The sequence below is a fragment of the Symphalangus syndactylus genome, chromosome 3 (assembly GCF_028878055.3).
Source record: "Symphalangus syndactylus isolate Jambi chromosome 3, NHGRI_mSymSyn1-v2.1_pri, whole genome shotgun sequence".
Classification (NCBI taxonomy): Eukaryota; Metazoa; Chordata; class Mammalia; order Primates; family Hylobatidae; genus Symphalangus; species Symphalangus syndactylus.
In genome coordinates, this window is record NC_072425.2 from 141,071,176 (window position 1) to 141,093,081 (window position 21,906).

Below are 21,906 nucleotides of genomic sequence, written 5' to 3' on the forward strand. Positions count from 1 at the left end.
TAACTGCTGACAAATTGTTGTGCTGTTTTCAATAATGCCCTGGGACCTAAATTGTTCTGTAGACTAACCCAGTCATATTTGGGGTCTTTTATAGAAATAGTTCAGAGGGTCAATCAGTGTTTGAGATTTGTCCTGATCTATGCTTGCTCCTTCCAGCTGTTTCTTTCCTACATTTTCTGCTTTTTCCCCTAGGCATAATCTCTGAGGCAGGTCTCTGAAGCTGGAAGTGGGCACAATGGCTGCTTGTCTTTGAGTGACACCCCCACTGTAGAAATTAAGTACTCAGTGGGGAGTGAGAAATGGGTAGTAACCTCAGCTCTTCTTAGCTTACTCTTCCTAGTGTGGAACCATGAGCTTATGGGTTGGGGCAGTGTCAGTTGAGACTCCTGTATTTTCGGCAATGTCACAACTGAGGTTGATCTTCCATCCCACAGGTAAGGACTGGAAAGAAGAAGGAAGCCCCTCACCTTTAGCCATACTAACTTGAAACTTAGCTCCAGCAACAAGTAGCTGGGGAAAGAATGAGACATGCTGACATCCTTCACTTTCTGGGAAGATAGCCCTCTGACTGGAAGCTGAGAAAAAAGAAAGCCTTGTGTTCTTGGCTGCTCCAGTCTGGAGCAGAGTTTCCATGTCACTGGGCTGGACAGGGATGGTAGGGTGCAGATCGCAGTTCAAATTCCAGAAACTCTCTCTGTTATTACCAAATTATAATTGATTTTCTCAAATAAATGTTTCTTTTTTTCCTATATATCCTTAGAGCTATTTCTAGAGACTTTAAATGGTTCTTTTCACCAGTTTTGCTAGAAAGTAGTTCCACAGAGCTCTTCAAGCTGTTACGCTAGAAATCCATTATCACTATAAAATATTAATAAGGAAATTTTAAAAAGCTGCATAATATTCTATTTTATCAATATGATAATCATAATTATTCCTATATTACTAAGCTTATAATTTGATTTTAGTTTTTCACCATTAACCATAACTCCACAGTGAACATATTTGTGCTTAAAGATTTTACCACATCTCTATTATATTTTTAGCTGTGGTATTGCTGGGTCAAAGAATATTGGTTTTTTGTTTGTTTTATACACACTGCCACAATACTTTAGAGAAATGCTATAGCAACTCCTAAAAATATATTTCCCCCTTTACTATGCAAAATACTATCATAAAGGTTATTAAATTAATAACTTGTTGAAATGATTATTTTTATTTCAAATGAGGTAATATATGTTTTATATGTTTATTTGAATATCCTCTTTTGTATAAAATCAGTTATTGACCTTTGTAAATGTTTAATGAGACCCTGAGAAATTTTACATTATTTTGTATTCTTCATAAATTTAGAATATTAATTTCTCATATGCATTACATTTTCATTCACCTTTTCATTTGTTCTTTGTTTTCCTTTACAATATTTTAGGTACAGAAGTCTTTTTTTATGTTACTGAGCACTAATCTTTTTTCTCCTTTTCTATTGTTTTTAAACTTAGAAATTCTTATAACTCATCTCTGATAAATATTTCTAGGGTTTTTTTTTTGTTTTAATAAACTCTTTAATATACCTGATATTTACTGGATTACAGGTGGAAGTTTAATTTCTGCTTATCTCATAAAACTAAACTTTTGTTTTATTTATTTTTTAATTTTTTATATTTTAAAGACAAGATCTCGCTCTGTCGTTAAGCCTGGAGTGCAGTAGCATGATCATAGCTCACAGTAACCTTGAACTCCTGGCCTCAAGTGATCCTCCCACCTCACCTTCCCAAAGTGCTGGGATTACAGGCATGAGCTACTATGCTCAACTTTATTATTCAATATTTAATGCATGCTCAACTTTATTATTCAATATTTAATGCATTACCAATATTAAATTATCTGTGGATTGCTAGAACAAACTGAGTAGTCATTGGGATGGGGCATTTAGTATTTCTTGTATTTCATTTGCTTGAAATTTATTCAGAGATTACATCCATTTTAATTATGGATTTAGTGACATGTTTTTGGAATTAATTTTAGTTTCAGATTTGTTACCTTTATAAAATGAAGTGGATAAACATTCTATGCTCTAGAAAGAAAAACACAGGAGGATCAGCTGTTTCTTGAAATAGAGTACAAAGTCATTTGATTCTAATATAATTTTTATACCTAATTCTTGGAAAATGGTTTTTAATTGTTTCATGAACCTTAATCTATTCAGATTTTAATTTTTTTCTTGGTTTGTTCTTGTGATTAATACATTTCTAATAAAAAAGTCCATTTTATATAGATCAGTGGCTTTCATACTTTAATTATATTAAATTACCTTGGGTCTGTGAAGAGTTAGATATTACAAATTTAAAATATAGGTTTATCTGTGTCATCCTCCACCGCTTGTCACTCTTCAGCAGTAGTATAGCAAGTTTCTTCTTCTTTTCTTCCTGTTTTATAATCATAAGCAAAAACAGTTGATGAATATAGAAACATACAAGTATTCTGAAGCCGATAGTATTCAAAACCTCATAGTATTTATGCATGAAATAGGAAGTTTCTACTCTCAGAATCACCTAGATCAGATACTGCAGATGTTTTTAGCTTCTATTAATCTCAGTACTTCACAGATCATGCTATTTTCTCCTAGTCTTACCAAGACTCCAATATCACCTGTTTGCATCTGCATAAAGCCTTAATTTTATTTAATTTTACCGTGGCTCTTATCCTGGTTATTCTCAATCATCACCATGAATGCAAGTCCTCCCCTAACTCCATCCCTAAGCTCTGCACCTTCCATACTCATATACTGAAACTGCTGTGTGCTGTTTCCACGATTCTCCCATGCTCTAATAGCCCATTTCCCAGCTCTTCCTATTGTCTTCTGTAAAAACTCTTGGACAAAGGCAATGCTATATGTAAACCAAATTATGTTTTATTTTATTTCCCTGAAAACATATAGAGTATTTTTGACTCCTTAATAGTTGCTTTGGGATCACTCTACTGGGTTCTGGCCAAAGGGATATGGATATAAGGTGAAGTGATGCAAATCACTCTGGAGGATGGCTCACAAAATCAACCTGAGTGACCTTCCTGTCCTCTCTCCCCCTGACATGGGGACTCTGGAAGCTATTGAGGGAGTCTCCCATTCCATCTAAAACTTTTCATGACTGAGAAATAAATCTTTGTTGTGTTTATCCACTGCAGCTTTGGGTTTACTTGTTATCACAGCATAGTCTATTCTATACTGACTAATATAACTCTCCCTGTATTTTGTTGTAAATAAAGACTCATACAACCTTACCTTTTTAGAATGTTACTTCCACTTTCTGTCTTAACTGAAAAAAAAAGAATATTCTTTAAACAGAATTTGTATTTTTTATCTTAAAATTCTCTATGTTCAAAAAACTAGGTATGTTATTACATATTGGTTGTCAAGTTAATTGTTGATAATGCCTCTGACATTTCAAATAACCTAGAAATGCAGATGTTTATGTAAAGTTTACCATTTTAAAAATATTGAAATTAACTTAATAGAAAAAATAAATCTATCTTCCAAAACCCTCCCATAGAGAGCCAGGTTTGAGCTTCTTCAGTTCATTACTTCTAGTCTTCAAAACCTTCTCTCCTGATGAAGTCTAAGCAGCTCTTATCCTAGTCCCTTTAAATCATCTATTCTTACAATAATGCATGAATATTCACTGAAATATTTGGTAGAAAGGGTACATTTTTCCTGCAACCCAAGCCTACTACAACCTTCTTTAAGCTTAAAGTCTTCGGCGATGAGCCATTTATCACCCAAGCCTCAAAGCTCTCATGCATGTGGTTCACTTTCATTTGATTTCAGGTTCACCACCCAGGACCATCTCTTGGATCCTGCCTTCACCCTTACCTGCCCACTTCTGAACATTCAAACATGAATATCACACTCTGAATATAACATTTACTTCTAGGTCTGTCATTTCATTCTCTCATTAGACTTTCTCTTCTACCCCATTAAAATTGCATCCATTTTTTCACTGTTTTCTCCTGGCTTGCCTTCTTCTCTATTCAGCTTTGAAAATATAATACCCTTGGTTCTACTTTCTATGTATTAAGCATAGGTTTATGGGTGCCTAGTCCCATCACTTCCATGTCCTCAGCCTGATGTTTTTCTAGAGCATGCTCCATGCTGGCTATTCACACACTTACCACAAAGGAAACTCTGACCTAAGACAACATGTTCAAAGCCCTTAAGAGACCAGCTTCCTGTCTTCATCTGTTCTCGTGCTTGATCACTCCTTTCATACACAGTCAAACTCCAGCCATTTCATAACACTAAAATGCGAAAAGAACTATTTTATGATTTGTGTTTCTATATCTTTGCATAAGCATCCTTCACTTCCTCTTCTAGCCTCTCACTGAGAGATAATGGTGGGACAATCATATGATTTTTGGCGACGAGAGTCTGTGGCTCATCTGACCTCATCACTCTCAGAGTCTCAGTTGTATTATCTATAATAATTCATAGACTTCTGGTTTTGTAAAAATTAAATGAGATAATTTGCTCAAAGTGTCTTACTATCAGGTCTGTGATAGGCTCTCAGAAAAAGACAACTTTGTATCATTCTATTCTTACCAGCATAGTTCTGTTATCTTCTACTCTGGGACATTCTCCCTAATCCAGCCTAACTGCACTGGTTTCTTCTTGTTTCCTATCACTGTGTCTAGAACATAATTATGATTAAGCTTAAAATAGTGATTTGGAATTTGTTCATGTAACCCTCCCCAGCCCACATTCACATAAACACTATACTGTGAACTCCTGTGGACAGAAATCTACATTATTAGCTCTGTATTTCAGGCATCTAGGTTGCCAGATACATTTTTTAATTAAGTGAAATGCATTGTGTCTGTACATAACCAATTTTGTTTTGTTTTTTCATTTTACATCTTTTAGGTCCAATAATCAGCATCAATGTTATACTTAATAAATTGAATTGCTTAATGAGCCAAATTACACGACACATACATTCACACAATTCATTCCTTTCACAGACTAAGTAAGGTCTTAGATCTTATGTGCAATTGTGGGAGAAAAGAAAACCCTGTCTAGCTACATTCACCCAATTCTAGGGTTGTATTTCCAGGTCTAGAACTCATTGGTTCCCACATACACATTTAGGTCTGTGTCATCATTATCATCTGAGGCTGTGTTGAGTAGCTGTTCCCTATTCCTTGACCCTAGCTCAGATATCCTGACTGGTGGTGGGGCTACCTGCTAAAAGAACTAGCTACATGCCAGACTATCTAATTTGATTGGGAGCAGAGAAGAAGGGAATCATCTGATGATTTGCAAGAAGAGAAATAACATGGGGACCAGGAATCATGGCATAGAAAATGAGCTGTGGATCTCTAGCATATAGGACAAAGAGGTGAGTGGTTAGGATACAATAAGGGCAAAGATAAAGGACTTAAAGGGAGGACGTGTAAGCAACCCATTCTAGGTGTCTAACTTTCTGACTCATTCTTTCCAATCTTACCTAAATATAAGGAAAAATTATGAAATGAAATGTGGGCAGAAAAAATGGAAAGTTGAGTGCTAAATCAATTTTATTAAGCTACAGAAAAGGAATATCTCCACAGTGAGACAGGATGGTATAACACGGTGGTTTTGAATGAGAGGAAAGGAGAAATGGATGAATGTAGTGAAAAAAATCTTACAGAAATGATATAAACTATTTCAGGGGATAAAAACATGATGGTACAATTTCATTCTATCTATTGTAACTTCCTATATGGCACTCTTTGTTCGGCTCCTGCTTCCCCATTTAATTAACTGATTTAAATTATTTCCAAAGTAGATTATGTGTTGAAGTGGGAAAAGTTCCCTTAGCCCCCTCACAGGGCGTGCGATGGGGGTGTGGCTCGCCTTTTCGGTGCCCCGCTGCTCCAACCTCTAGGGGGAGCATGCAGACCGGCAGGTTGTGGGGCTCTGACCTCATGGCAGCGTCTAAGGGTGAATGTTAACAGCGGAAGCCCCAGTGGGCGTGTGTTACAGTGTGCTCTTTCAGTTTAGCCGTCCGTTGGCAGCTTGTGTTAATCAGCTCAATTAGACCCTCTGCCTTATCACAAGGACAGAGGGCTTTCTGTATCCCGGGGTTCTTGCTTTGGTGTACCAGAAGAATCAGATCACATGTGGGCTTGGAGAATGAGTGCCAAGTTTTATTGAATGGTGGAAGTAGCTCTCGGCAGATGGATGGGGGGCCAGAAGGGGAGCGGGAAGGTGGTTTTCCCATGGAGTCAGCTCAGCGGCGTGACTCTCCTCTGACTGCTCCAGCTAAACTCCGTTTCATTCCACTGGTCAACGGCCTGCCGGCGTCTGCCGGTGCCGGTCGGTGTGCTCTTCAACCCAAGTGTTCCTCTGTTTTTTTTTTTTTTTTTTTTTTCCAAGATGGAATCTTTTATTGGATAATAATTTTGTCAATGGAAAACAACAAAGATACAATTTATAACTGTTTTTTTTTCTCCCTTTACAAGGATAAAATTAGAATTTATTCATTTAACATTTGTTGAGCACGGAAATCTGAGAAACGAAGATGACAGTGATGTCTACTTCTTGTAGGGTTGTTTTGAGGCCTAAATGAGATAATATATTTAGTATATTAAGTATGTAAGTGTGTACAGAACTTAGAACAATGCCCGGCAAGCAATAAGTACTTCATAAATAAGTATTACCAAGTATTGTACCAAGTGTTCCTCTTGATGTCTCGCCGCTTCTGTGTTCTTCTGCTGATGTGTTTCTCACGATGTCCAGCTGCTGTGTCTGTGCCCACTAGGGTCTCAGGGTTTTTATAGGCACAGGATGGGGACATGGTGGGCCAGGGTGGTCTTGGGAAATGCAGCATTTGGACCTGAAGACAGGAGTGCCTGTTCTCACCTAGTTCCGTGGGCACAGGTCCAGGGGTGGAGCCCTCGCTGGGGACCCGCCATTCTCCTCTCAGCCCTTCCTTGCCCTGCTCCCATATCAGTACTATGCAGAAAAACTGAATTATGAAACTTATAGTGAAAAGGTCATTAAATGTTATCAAGTTCACATTTTCTCCCAGTGGAGAACCCACTCTGCTTGGTCCCTCATGTCTATTTAGCTACCTTCTGTAGAGCAGAAACCTTAGATCGCCAGCCTTGTTTGTGTCACAGCTATCGTGTTCACACACACTACTTCATGTTGTGGAATAAAATGGAGCCCTAACCAGATTTGTTTAATTATACAAAAAATAAAGTTTAGTTACTTTTTTGAGGGTCTTGCTCTGTCTCTCCGGCTAGAATGCAGAGATACAATCCTAGCTCACTGCAGCCTCAACCTTCTGGGCTCAATCGATCCTTTCACCTCAGCCTTCAAGTAGCTGAAACTACAGGCATGTGACACCATGCCCAGCTAAGTTTTATATTTTCTGTAGAGACAAGGTTTTACCATGTTGCCCAGGCTAGTCTCAAACTCCCTGGGCTCAAGTGATCCTCCTGCTTGGATTACAGGTGTGAGCCACCACACTTGGCCTAGTTCCCCTTTTAAAACCGTTTACTTGTTGACATATCTGTTTGCTGAAGGTTTTAGAATGCTCTTGTCAGAATAAAGTTTAAAAAAAGACTATAATTATTTTTCAATAATTTTATTTTTGTAGGTTTTCACATTTTGAAATATTAATTCTTGTTTAAAGAGGATTTCTGATTATAAGTAGAATATCCTTTTGTGACTATAAGAGAGAGGGAGAGAGAGAGAGAGAGTGTGTGTGTGTGTGTGTGTGTGTGCGCGCGTGTGACTGTTCCCATGGTGGAGGCGTAGGAAAGTAATAGTAATAGTAGTGTTCTTTCATAGTGGCCTCAGATGAGGAAGTGGGAAAGACTAGAAATATCTTTCCTGCTTATAGTATGTTAAAAAACACTTATGTGTGAATCAGCAAAATACCGGGGTTCTAACAGTCGTTCCACTAATAATAGCCTGTGTGGTCCTGAATAAATTGTTTTGTCTCTGTGGCTTTAGTTCTAACATTTATAAAATGAAGAGGTTGAACTAGATCATTTTACAGGATTCTTTCACACCTACAAATTGTGTACCATTATACGAATTTTCATTTAGAGGAAGATGTTCATGGCTTTGGGGGAGAAAGTGTCTAGAGGTCTTCTAATTTCTGATTTTGGTAAGGCAATGATTTCCATTTCCAGTAGTACTCTTGATTTTGAAATCCCGCCCTTGAAACAGGACTCCGAATTAAGGTGAAATACCTAACATTGGCCGGCAGATGGCACTATTGGGGCACCGACAACTAGACTGCTCTTCACTAACAAGTAGCTTGCAATAAAGACCCTGGAGCTGAATCAATAGGATAAAGAATGGTTGCAATGATTATTAGAACTGTGTTAGAGAGGTCTGTGATGCTTATGATTTCTGATGGCACCACCATGTGCTATAGTCTTTCCAGAGAGCCAGTTAAATAACCAGTCAATTGCTACCATTTTTACAAATTGGTGTCAGTAGATGCACGACTCTTTGTGTGTAAGCAGCCATTGGGTTCACAAGGTGTTTCAGGTAAGAATAGAGAAAGTCTTGATGGAAATACAGCTGGCAAAGGTCACAGGACCCTGCCTATGTTTATAGACTGCACAAGAACGACAGAGCGGCTTCAGCACATACCTTCTTCATTCCTCTTCTGAGCTAGTAGAGAAGGGAATTTGACTTTTTTTTTTCCTTCTATAGAACGGGGCTTGAATTCCTTTGGCAGGAAGTCCCAAAAGTTAATTTTAACCCAGGAAATTGTACATTAATAACATGATACGAGTTTTACTTTCAACAAAAGAAAACAGAATAAAAGGAATTTCCCAGTTACAGGATATTCTGACTATTCTGTGACATACAGTTTGATAAAACGTAAACTAAATCTGACGGAAAGGTTTGCGATGGAGAAGGAAAGAGAGAAGTGCTTGTCCTTTTGTCTTATGTAGTCCCACAGGAATAAACTGACTTATTTCTACCTTTTCCACATCGTTTCCTTTTCCTTTCTTTCTTGTTATTTATTTATTTATTTATTTATTTATTTATTTATTTATTTATTTTTGAGACGGAGTCTCGCTCTTGTCACCCAGGCTAGAGTGCAGTGGCGCGATCTCTGCTAACTGGAACCTCCGCCTCCCAGGTTCAAGCAATTCTCCTACCTCAGCCTCCCGAGTAGCTAGGATTAACAGGCATGCGCCACCAAGCCCGGCTAATTTTTTTTGTATTTTTACTAGAGACGGGGTTTCTCCATGTTGGCCAGGCTGATCTTGATCTCCTGACCTCATGATCTGCCCGCCTCGGCCTCCCAAAATGCTGGCATTACAGGCGTCAGCCACTGCTCGCGGCCTCCTTTTTCTTTCTTCTATTTTCCCATAACTCATACGTATTTTTGTTTCATTTTGCTTTTCCTAAAAGATCTCTGACATATATATTTTCCTTTCTTCTCCAAATCAAAAATGCTAAGTAAACTTGAAACTGATAGAGGTAAGAAACAGCTTACTTTCTCCTCCATTTTAATTCCTGGTTGCAAGTAAAAACATCCTATTATATTCCTCATTTTGCATTTGTTAAAATTCTTCCTGCCCTTTTCACTGTCTATTTTCAAAGTTGTTTCTTTCTGTGAAAACTTACTAATCTCCAGATCTTAGTCTTAAAAATTTTTGCCTTTTTTATTAAAAATTGCTGCCATTTAAGAATCTCAGAAAAATGAAAGAGAAAAGATTTCCCCTTCCCATAAAACCATAGCAAGAAATAGCATTTAGAATTGTCAGACCCTTTTTGATAAAATGATACAGGAAAACATTCACAAAACTATGGGCCTTGAGAAAATGCACGGTGTTGCACTTCTTTTCTTTATAATTTTTATAAAATCATCCCCTTAAAGTTTCCTTAATAATGCAAACTTTTAGGACACTCACCTTGATTGGAAAATTGTTCTATGTCCTCTAAAATGTAATGATTCATCTCTAAAATATGTTTTGCTATCTGGTTGTTTTAGTTAATAATATGTTACCTTAGTTTCAGTTTTTACACATAAATTTCTATTTTTCTGAAACTATAAATACTCCAAAGAATTCTTTTAGACAGAATTATTTTCCCCTTCTTGGAACTGCCTTTGCAAAGATTATAATACTAGCCCCAGCTACTCAGGAGACTGAACAGGAGAATTGCTTGAACCAGGAGCCAGAGGTTGCAGTGAGCCAAGATCACACCACTGGACTCCAGCCTGGTAACAGAGTGAGACTACGTCTTAAAAAAAAAAAAAAAAAAAAGAAAAGAAAAAGAAAGAAAAGAAAAACAGAAAATTATGGCAGTGAAATACGTCTGATCTAATCAACCTGATGCGGGCAGGGCAGGAGAGCCCCAAAACTGAAAGCTTAATCCCAAACTTATGACCGTCAGAAAAATTTTTAACAAGTAATATAAAAAGGTTTTCCTTTCATAGTGATGTAAAAATAATCTGGGGAAAGACATAAGAATATAACTATGTTCCTTTGCCTTTATAAAGCAGGGAAATAACCAAGATTATACACATATGAATGAACTCTACATATGAAATAGGTGTCTCAGTTGAGATGATAGTTTAAAGTGATTGTTCATTATTGTAAACTCTTAAGGAAAAATATTTCTATTAATTGGTTAAGAATAATTTGACTTATTCATAAAATGAATTTTTATAGTCATTCAAATTGAGACAGCTGTCTGTTACTGATGTGAAAAAAAGCTTTAGGGAATAGGAAAATTAGAGTATACTATCATAGCTATAATATTATTTATTTGTGTAAATTTGTGTCTGTAGCATATACATGTGTCTTTGGTGGAAAGATGATCACCAAATTGTTGAGTGGTTATTTCTCGATAGATTTCAGTAGATTAAAAACAATTATTCTTTGTATTTTTCTTTATTGATTGTATCTTTACAAATTCAACATTAGCACATTTCAATATAAAACATTAAGTTGTTTTATCAGAACAGGGTCACAATCCAGACCCCAAGAGAGTGTTCTTGAATCTTGTGCAAAAAACAATTCAGGACAAATCCACAGAGTAAAGCAAAAGCAAGTTTATTAGGAAAGTGAAGGAGTGAAAGAATGGCCACTCCATAGGCAGAGCAGGACATTCCCAAAAGCAAAAGGAAGAACGTGTCCACCTTAGGTACAATGCTTGTTTATATATAAAAAGCAAAGCAAAACAATTGTGGGGGAGGTCTACTGTTATGGGATCTTCGGAGTGTCACTTTTCTGACCGGAAACTTCTGTGGCCAGTGGCGCCTTTGCTTGAGATTTGCTGGGGCCCACTGGGCTCATTCTGCCTACTTGGCCTTGCAGGCTGTGCTTGGCTCACGCTACTGGCCTTGATCCCATGCCTCCAAAGGGTGAGTAAGATGGGAGCGGTGAAGGGTATGTGAGCGAGCGTGAGGTCTGGCCACTGCACACAGTCAGACAGGCTGGTTGCTGCAGTGGGGTGGGCAACTCCAAGTGCCGGCATGGGTGCTGGTTCTTTGCAAGGCTGTGGCCAGACCAGGCGCACTGCAAGCAGCTTCCACAGTGGGCACTGGGGACCATGGTGGTGCCTGGAAGTTTGCAGATTACAGGGCCCCAAAGAGGGAGTCACAGCCCTGGTTCTGGGAGCTCCCAGGTCTGGGATCCCCAAAGGGCCACAGCTCTTCTTTCCTTCTCTTTGCCTGCAATGTAGCGAGCAAGCAAGGGGCATGTCTCAGCCCTGTTTGTGTTACAGCTCTTTTAGCTTTGCTATTCGTTGGGTCACGAGTTCTTGTCCTGTGACTAGGAAAAGTGAGTTATGCAGACAAGTGGAGGGTGAGTAAGAGGAAGAAGAGCTTTATTGAGCTATAGAACAGCTCAGAGGGGACCTAGCAGAGAGGGTAGTTCCTCTCTGCTACAGAGGTCATCTCAACAAGTGTTGAGGGTAGCTCCTCTCTGCTGCGGGTCCTCCCATTGTTTGCAGCTCCAAGCAGGGAAGAGGCTCTAAAGTGGGTGGCTCCTCTCTGCATCAGGTCATCCCATTGCCTCTGCAGCTCTCAGCAGAGAGTGTAACTCCTCTCTACTGCTGGTCATCCTGTCATCTCTCCATCCTTTGATCTACTCTGCTATGGCTGATCCCAGGGCTTTTATAGACCTCAGAGGAGAGGAAGTGTGTGCCAGTTGGTCCATGGGTGGCCATGGGCAGGCCTGGAAAAGGCACCACAAGACCCCACTCCATCAGCAGCCTGGCCCCCAGCCTTCAGACCCTCCCTGGGGGACCTGCCCCCTTCCACCCAGAAGCCTTTCTGCCTCCTGCCACTGTCCATGGCGCCCAGGCTGCTAGCCCCCAGGGGCACCTGCAGGCCAGCACGTAGCTGCCCTCCGCCCCCCACCACTCAGCTTCCCCCATACCCAGCCTTTGTGCTCCTGGATGCTCAAAGTCTGGAGGGGGCCGAGGCAGCAGGGGGCTGGTGTATCAGTGCTGCCCACAGCGTGCACACGCCCGGCTACACCCAGCCGGGCTGTGACAGCTCCAGGGTTCATTCAGCCCCAACCCTGCTCTGAGATTGGAGTGGGTGCCAGGAGTAGCGAGAGGCTAGGCAGTGGGAGCAGACAACCCTGAGCCTTCGCGGGAGGGCCTTCCGGGTCCCCGAGGGTACAGACAGCAGAGATGCCAGGGTCCTGTTCCTGGGAGGGTGGGGCTCCCCTGGCCCCCTGGAGCTTGCAGGCAGCCCTGGCCACGTCTCCTCACAGCCTGGGGTAGGGGGTCCGGATGCTCTGCCTGCCCCTCAGTGCCAGATTGTGCTGGAGGGTAGCTTGGCCCAGCCCCAATGCGGTGGCCCTCAGGGTGGTAGGCTTTGGGGGCAGGGGGAGAGGGTTCTCCTTCTTGCCCTTGTCCCTAGCTCCCACCGGCTCCGTGGAGGATGGCACTGCCTCAGGCCCAGCTCCACCTCCTCCCTGCACCCTCCCAGCAGTTGCTGCAGGTGAGAGCGGCGATGGGACCAGGGTCCAGAGCAATGGAGGCTCCGTGCCTGGGAGCGGGTTCTGCCGGCTGTGGCAGGATAGGGGTGGCACAGTCGGCCGCCTTGGGGACACAGGACATAGGGGACCCACCACCGCCACTGCTGCTCCCGCAGCAGCTCCTGCCGCCACCACCCCCGCCTCCTTGCAGCCGGAGTGATGACAGCGGCTGCTCCGGGCCACCGGCAAGCGGCCATCACTACAAGGGATTAACCGTTGTGTAACTACTGTCTGCCACAAGAATCTCTATTATTATCTTTAAAGTGAAACTTATTCTTACACTAAAAATGTTTTCCTAATATATTGGGACACCAGGATTATTAATCGTTGTGTAACTACTGTCTGCCACAAGAATCTCTATTATTATCTTTAAAAATGCTTTTGTTCCTAATATATTGGGACATCAGGACATTTCCTGGGTCTGTTGTTTCCTGGGTTTGTTTGGTAAACCTTGTTAACCTGTTCCCTTCACTATAAACATCCTATGACTTAGAATGCCTAGCCTCTTGGGAACGCATCCCAGCAGCTTCCTCATTTTACCCAGACCCTATTCAAGAGGGAGTCTCTCTGGTTCCAACACCTCTTACAGTTTTGAAAAGGAAAAAATAATCCTCTTGAATGAATCTTCTGATAATTCTCACCTAATGTGATTGGAATCTACTGAGCCTACTAGATGGAGCTGGTTGAAAGGGAGGGGGCTCTATGAGCTCCGAAAATACTTTAAAAAATAAAAATTAGAGAACAAAAAGAAAGATTTCCAAGGGGTGATATAAAATAGGAATTGGAGGATGGAGAAACAATAGCACACCTACCTCTAGAATTTCATAAAACCAGGATATAATACCTAGAGAAAATGCTGAAAATTATCAATTTTTAATTTTCTTTATTTAAAAAAAAATCTTTGTATGTTACTTCTGGGTGATTCTCAGAACTAAATCTTCTGGTTTAGTAATTTATTTTTGTTAGTCTGATATTCAGTTATCATGTTAAAATTTTTGCTATAATATATTAATTTTATAAGATTTCTATGGGCATCTTGTCATAACTTTTGCTTGCCCTGTTTCAGTATTTTCTATTTTTGTTTCAAAATAATATTTTTCCTTTTATGGCCTCTTTAACACTTATATTTTAAATTCTTTTAGATGCTGTAGTCCATCTTCTTTCTTTTTCTCTTTCTTTCTTTCTCTCCTTTCTTTCCTTCTTTCTTTTTCTCTTTCTTTTCTTTCTTTTCCTTTCTCTCTCTCTCTCTCTCTCCTTCTTTCCTTCTTTTTTTGAGACAGGATCTCACTGTTGCCCAGGCTGCACAGTGGCACAGCTCACTGCAGCTTCAACCTCCCTGGAATCAGGTCATTCTCTCACCTCAGTTTCCCCAGTGGCTGGGACTACAGGCATCTCCACCACACAGCTAATTTTTGTATTTTTTGTAGATGGGGGTTTTGCCATGTTGCACAGTCTGATCTCAAACTTCTGGCTCAGCCAATCCACCTGCCTTGGCCTCCCAGAGTATTTGTATCTCTTAAGCTGTAAATTGTTCTGATTTCAGAGTTTGTTGTGTCTGTTTTAAGAGTGTTCGTTTCCATACATCTTTTGATCGTAACTCCTGCACAGTTCTCATTTGTGAGTCCCTCCTGAATTATTCTCCAGCACAACCCCTGACCCTGGTGAGGTGTGGCACCGGCCTCACAGCCTGCTTGGCTAGTGGATTTCTGCTCCAGGCTTGCTGGAGCAGCTTTGGTCTTCAGTCTCAGATGGGTGGTGTTGGTGCCCTGATTCAGGATCTTCTGGGTTTTTTTTTCATAGTTTGAGAGTGGCATAAACGACACTCAATGTGCCTATTTCCTACTGTCTCACTCAACGGCAATAATCCATATGGGGGACTTCTGTTGTGGGGAGAGGGTTCCCCACACACCAAGCGACCAATCAATTCTGCTGCAGACACTAGTTGGGTGTCCTCCAGTTCTATTCTGACACTGTCCTCCTAGAGATAGCATCAGATGCCACAGGTTGAGGGCTCAGTCCCCAAGAAAGACTGCCCTCCCAACCCCCCACTACTTAGGCTCCAGTCACAAGTCAGGGCCTCTGGAAATTCTGGCGTAGGGTTGGGGTTCCTGCAACCCCCTTTTTGGGCTCGATTATTTTGCTAGTGGCTCATAGAACTCAGGAAAACAGTTTTTATACTTACCAGATTATTTTAAAGGATTCTACAAAGGATACAGATGAAGAGATGTGTAGGGTAAGGTATCAGGGAAGGGGTGAAGAGCTTCTCTGCCCTTCCCAGGTACAACACCCTCCAGGAACCTCCGTGTGCTCAGCTATCCAGAAGCTCTCTGAACCCTGTTTTCTGGGGCCTTTTATAGAGGCTTCATTGGATGGGCAAGATCAAAGCGTAGGCAACCATGTAGAAATATGATTGGAAAACAAAGGTATGATCTAACATTAATAGACTGAGTGGGGAAACCTCGCAAGTCCTGCCTGTTCAGATTCCTTTTGGCCTCTCTGTGCCACATTCCATCCTCCTGGGTACAGGACAGGACCCTCTCTGGAATGACAGTTTTATGACCCCAGATCAGAAAGGCAGGGGAAGATTAGAGTCCTGCTTGGGCTGGTGAGAAGAGAGCAGGAAAAGGCCAGAGAGATTCTGTTTTCTGAGGCCTAAGTGCCCCAACATTATAACAAAAGACCGTAACTAGAGCTATGGGAGTTATGAGCCAGGAACCATGAATGAAAACTTATATATTTTTTATATATAAGATATCATAGGCCGGGTGCAGTGGCTCATGCCTGTAATCCCAGCACTTTGGGAGGCCAAGGCGGATGGATCATCTGAGGTCAGGAGTTCAAGAGCAGCCTGGCCCACATGGTGAAACCCTGACTCCACTAAAAATAAAAAAATTACCCAGGCGTGGTGGCGGGCATCTGTAATCCCAGCTACTCAGGAGGCTTAGGCAGGAGAATCACTTGAACCCGGGAGGCGGAGGTTGCAGTGAGCAGAGATCGTGCCACTGCACTCCAGCCTGGGTGACAGAGCCAGATTCAGTCTCAAAAAAAAAAAAAAAAAAACACACACACAATAGAGAATTTTTTTTTTCTTGTTTTCAACTGTAGTTAGTATTTATTCCATTTTCACTGTAATTTCTCTGTGTTTAGAGAAAGAGATCAAAGTTTTAGTACACACTCTTTCTTCTAAAATCAAAAGCCCCATTTTTTCCATGATGATTTCCTAAGGTTTCGATACTTTTATTTTTCTAACACTCTGCAATGACAAGTGGTAAACTCTTGAGAATTAAAAGGAGGTGGCACGTGTGACTCATTTGAACATAGCTACACTGGGAATTATGTGTCTTTTTCATATTCTCTGCCAAGGAGAATAAAGCCTAGGTGAGAAAAAGTGAAAAGTGATAGTTGGGGATAAAAGTAGACAGCAGACTGATTCTATAGGCCCTGTAAATAATTAAAATGGATGCATAGCAAACAATGTCAGGAACGAGTAGACGCAAGGGTATTAATGAGTTGGAGGCCAGCATGGGTCTTCAGGAACAGAGCACTGGAAAACATAACAACTGTGCTGTATCATGCAGCTGTGAGATAATGTGTTGTGTGTCTTAAGGAGATAAGAGGAAACTGGCCCGCATCTCAATTCAACATTCAGTATTTGACAAGATATCTCACTTTCCATCTTATTATCACCTATCACTGAGGACTTTTAGTGCCCTTAATGCCACTTAAAATTAGGTACATTTTCATTTCTGACCATTTCTCTGGTTATTTCATTCCTATGTAGGTTTTGCTAGAATAATTCAGAGTTCTTTGGAGATTTGCTACTGTTGACCCAATAACTGTCATTAGCAGGATCTTATATTTTACCCTTCCCTAGGTAGATACAATCTAGTTTCCACCGAGAAACTCTACTGAGAGTCTTCTGACTGGGTCCTAGGAAGAGCAAGAGAGAATTGATGGCATGGGAAATCTAATCTTGAAGTTCTTTCCCCATGTAACTGTGTTCCTAAGGCCACAGTATAACCTAAGCTTTAGCCTTCCCTCCCTGTTGTTGGGTCATCTTCCCCAGGGACATAACAGGAAAGGCTTTATCTAATGTCTTTTCTCATTTACCTCCCTGAAAGGTGTCCCTTCAGTACTGTGTGTCCTTCTTGCTGCTGCTGAGCTCTGTCAGGCTCTCTAATCATTTCAACACCTGGCACCCCTGGAGAGGCTATGGAGGAGAGAATGCAGGTGAGCTGCCACCAATGGAGCTCTGAGGTTATCACAGCCTGATAAACGAACTCACAGGACACTCTCAATCCAATATGGCACTGATGTAGTTTAAGACACTGGTGCAGATGAGAAGCACAACTGCACAGCATGTGTACTTCTAGTGAGAATTCATAAAATATCCCAGGCACAGCTTCCAGACCCCACCACTGTGTGGACCATGCTTGTTTGTAAAAGGTGAGTCAAATATGTGAGGATTCTTCAGCACAAGGAAGCTGGCATTGCATATTAATCATGTAGATCCTTCCTGGGCATGTGACCTGCTCTGTTTCACTGCAGCCCATCACATTAATTACATCATATGGTAAGGAATCTCAACAACCAGGTTCTGTTGCTCTCAGTATCCTCAGAACATTGCACAGAACTTGGCAACCTTTAAAATATGCCTCATTTATGATCAGTTGAGCAGGTTCTTCATCTAGGTAGTGTGATCCATTTGGACATCTCTGGGTCTGTAGATGAGTTTGACGGTCCAGCTGATGAGGCCTCTCCTTTCAGTGAAACGGACCGCACTTCCCCCTCATGTTTATTTTTCTTTATTCTTCACAATATCCCCCAGGGTTGTGAATATATACCAGATGTTTTAATGGGTGTGATACAGAGAATTCTATAAAATATATACTGCGATATTTTTTTCATGAAAAATTCACCCAAGATGTTAAACCCTTTCCAGAATCAGATATGCCCAGTTTTTAATCTTGCTTCATTCCCTTCATGCCCACATCGTTCTGAAAATTCTTCTTCTAACCCTTTTCTATAACAAGTAATCAAATTTCTAGAAAGCCTAATCCCTACCTATGAGACTGAATTTCACCCTGACCTTCATCACGCTACATCCAACAGCACTGACTTCCACCAGTTTGTTTCAATATTCCTCTTTGCTACCTATGAGCTACCTGCTTAGCCTTACAAATCTCCCATGGGAAAACATTAATTTTCAGAATCAGTAAAGCCTGTGTTGATGAGAAGAAACATATAGTTTAAGCTGTGATAATTTGCAAGATTGCCTCTCTCGCAATGGAATTAGTGTCTCACATTATTGGTCAGAGCACTATCAATTTCTTTTCTACATTCTCCCTTTCAATTCTGCCTCCTTATTGTATATAGAAATAAGCAATAGGCTTAACAGTGAGACACACACTTTTCAATTGCCTCCTACTGGATGCTTTGACATTTTGATTAAATCCTCAGGCCAGCAGTTCAGTAACAGAAGTCAGCATGCATTAAAAGTATATATATATATTTTATTTAAACAACATTCCTTGAATTTTCCTCTTATGCATAGAAAAAAAAAGCTGGATCAAAGATAATCTAAGATAATTCTCACCATATGAACACAAAGAGATGCAATATCATTATGATAATTGAGGTGAATTTTTCTCTATATAGCTTAGCTTTATTCCAAAAAAGGAATCCTGCCTTATCGAGAAAATCTTAATTTTTTATTCATGTACAGAAATTGAAAAATGTTTAATTTTGAGTAAGCTTTCTTCTAAAAAATGTTTAGATTCAGTGTTCTGACATAAGGGAGATTATGATTTTTAATGGATGTTTTTGCAGTGATACAGGCTGTCTTCCAAGGCTTCTTCCATAGAAATCAGAAAAGAACCAAAAATTGTTTACTTTGCAGGCAAATCCAATGATAAATAGCAATTTAATATCTGCTATGCGCATAAGCTATATTTATTTTAAAAGCATGGGTACTAGCAAATTTTCATACTAAGATACAGGGTTTAGGAATGAAGTTAAAGACACAGTACTATTTAATGCAAAGTTTTTTTGAAAGCTGCTAAGAAAAGAATATTCAAAATTCCTTTAGAAGTTCATCATCTTCTCATTTATTTTCATGAATAAAGTTTATTCTTTAAATATTTTATTTGAAGCTTGTTTCACACTTTCGTTTCTCAGGCTAGAGATCAAGGAGTTCAAGGAGAGGGTCACACACAAATTTGGTCTCTGAATCACAGAATTACAGAGAGCTCTCAGTCTGAGCTTCTGTCCATGGCCACGAAGAGTTGCAGACTGGTGAGCAATGCAGGTTGAGAAAGCTCCATGAACACTGTCTGCAGAGATAATTTGTGGTATTTCAATTTCATTGCAGATATAAGATATGGAAATAATGGAAGAGAGAGAGAAAGAGAAAGAGGACAGAGAGAGAGAGAGAGAGAGAGAGAGAGAGAGAGAGCAGCATAGGAACACTTACCCTCTGGGCTTAGTATATGCTTGCATAGGTCTCAGTTTGACTTCAGGAATGTGATGGGAATGACAGCCATAACTTCTTTGGCACAGGATTAGGGTAGCTGCCTAATAAAGCATCAGGAGATTGACATGTAGCTAGCAGCCTCTCCAGGGCCCTGTGGTGAGCAGTATATACAGTTTGTGTGTAATGGTGTGCGTACCTTGCAGTGGATAACCAATGGCAATAAAAGGGTGGCACTGTGTCAGTGAATGCAAGAACATCTCGGGGCAGTATAGGCAAGGAAAGGAGAAAACATGGACAGCAGAACCCTGAACATGGATGGCTCATTTCTGCGTTGAAGGTAAAGCAATCATTGAAGACAAACTCACTCGTGCCAATCACAACGATATTTTTCAAGGAAAAAAAATACATGCATGATGTGTGAAATCCCAAGGAACAAACAAGGGTCCTGAATATAACATTTCCCAAAAGGGTACAAAATTTACAAGATATAATCAGGATAATGAAATACAATCTCCAGCCCTCAGCCATTCACAGTAACAAACTCAGACGTCACTGTGTGATTTCTCGTTTTAAAGAAGAATCGACACAGGGTATCAATGAAAGGAATATTTTGCTTAAGGTAAAAATCTTTCTAAACAAATAGCCTTTACGTACAACAAGTAGAAAAGCCATAAAAAACTGTTGCTAATTTATAACTTGGATTGGCAGGCATTCTTTTTTTTATAGTATCTGTCTCTAAATTTCTAATTTCAGATAATCCTCATTAGCACCCTTCCCAGAGGAAACTCTTTGAATAGAGTCATTAGTTTTTCCATATGTTTTCACCTTATAAATCTTCATGAAACCAGCAAATCACGCTCTTCCCTATTCTCCCACCCTTAGCTTCTGTCTCCCTCTACGTACCATGCTGACCTCTGTGCTGATCTGATTTTATTAAAACTGCAGACTCTTTCACGAGATGAAGAAAAATGCATAAGGAGAAGACACACATTTTTCCTACCTCTAAACTCACCTCATCATATAGGAGCATCAACAGATTAGAATGGCTATCATAAAAAAGATGAAATGTAACCAGTGTTAGCAAGGATGTGGAGAAAAGGGAACCCTTGCATACTGCACTACTGGTGGGAATGTAAATTCATGCAGCCATTATGGGAAAAATAGAGTTACCACATGATCCAGCAATTCTACTTCTGGGTATGTATCCAACGGAACTGAAATCAGTATGTTGAAGAGATATCTGCATGCTCACGTGCATTGCAGCATCATTCACAATAGCCGAGATATAGAAACAAACTGAGTATCCATCAATGGATGAATAGATAAAGAAAGTGTGGCATATGTACACAATGGAATACTATTCAACCTCAAAAAGGGGGGAAATCCTGTCCTTTGCAACAGCATGGATGAACCTGGGGGACATTATGCTAAGTAAAATAAGCCAAGCACAAAAAGACAAATAGTCCTAGATCTCACTTATAAATGGAATCCAAAAAAGCCAAACTCATGAAGTAGAGCTTAGAATAGTGGTTACTGGGGCTGGAGTGATGGGGCTGGAGATGGGGAGGGTGGATGGAGAAAGGAGAGGCGTTGGTTAAAGGATACAACGTTTCAGTTAGGTAAGAGGAATAAATTTTCATAATGGAGTGACATGGTGACTATAGTTAATTATAACATATGTCAAATTCACTAAAAGAGTAGATTTTAAATGTTCTTACCACAAAGAAATGGATAATTATGTGAGGTGATAAATATGTTAATTAGCTTGCTTTACTTTTCCACAGTGTCTACCTATATTGTAATACCACATTGTACTCCATAAGTATGTAGGATTACTATTTGTTGATTAAAAATAAAATAAATAAATTGGAAAGGATTATGGAGAAGAAAGAACACTGTCTCAGTGAGAACACATAATGACTAGGAAGTGTCTTTATTAGGATCTACAGAAAAAGAAAAGTCACTCACAAAACATCTCATCAGATTTTTGTAGATATCCTGGTTTCTACTTACTTTGCTTTAAAGGAAACAAATCTCTCCAAGTATTTGAGAGTTTAAATAAATTTGGTCTTCTTTTGGAGATTTGTTTTTCCTCTAGTCATAGTTTCTATTATGGAAAGATTAATTGTTCTTATTATAAACCGGTGATAATAAGACTCTTAATTTTGGAATGAAACATGGTTATGATGTCTTTGTAAAATCAGTTTTAATTGGAGACCATGTTTGCTGTTGTCAGAGCTGTTTAGTTGGCCTGTGTCGTAGTATAATGGTTATGATCATTTTATATAATTCTTTCTTGTCCTTCCAAGGCTAATTTTAAGTTGCTTTGTATCTCTGAAAGCACATAGATTAATTTTCTTTGGCATCATAGTTAATCAATAAATGTTTGTTAATTGGCACTGGCCTATGAATGTATTTATTAGTAATAT

The 21,906-nt window shown here is 40.0% G+C and overlaps 1 protein-coding gene across 2 annotated transcripts in view; it reads left to right on the forward strand.

Annotated features, from left to right (window-relative positions):
• The first annotated feature begins 5,149 nt into the window (after positions 1–5,149).
• VWA5A (von Willebrand factor A domain containing 5A) overlaps positions 5,150–21,906 on the forward strand; it is a 78,703-nt gene continuing 61,946 nt past the window's right edge. For both annotated transcript variants that reach the window (XM_063636595.1, XM_055273570.2), the window contains exon 1: positions 5,150–5,387. The gene's annotated coding sequence lies outside the window, so the exon portion shown is untranslated. The remainder of the gene's footprint in view (positions 5,388–21,906) is intronic.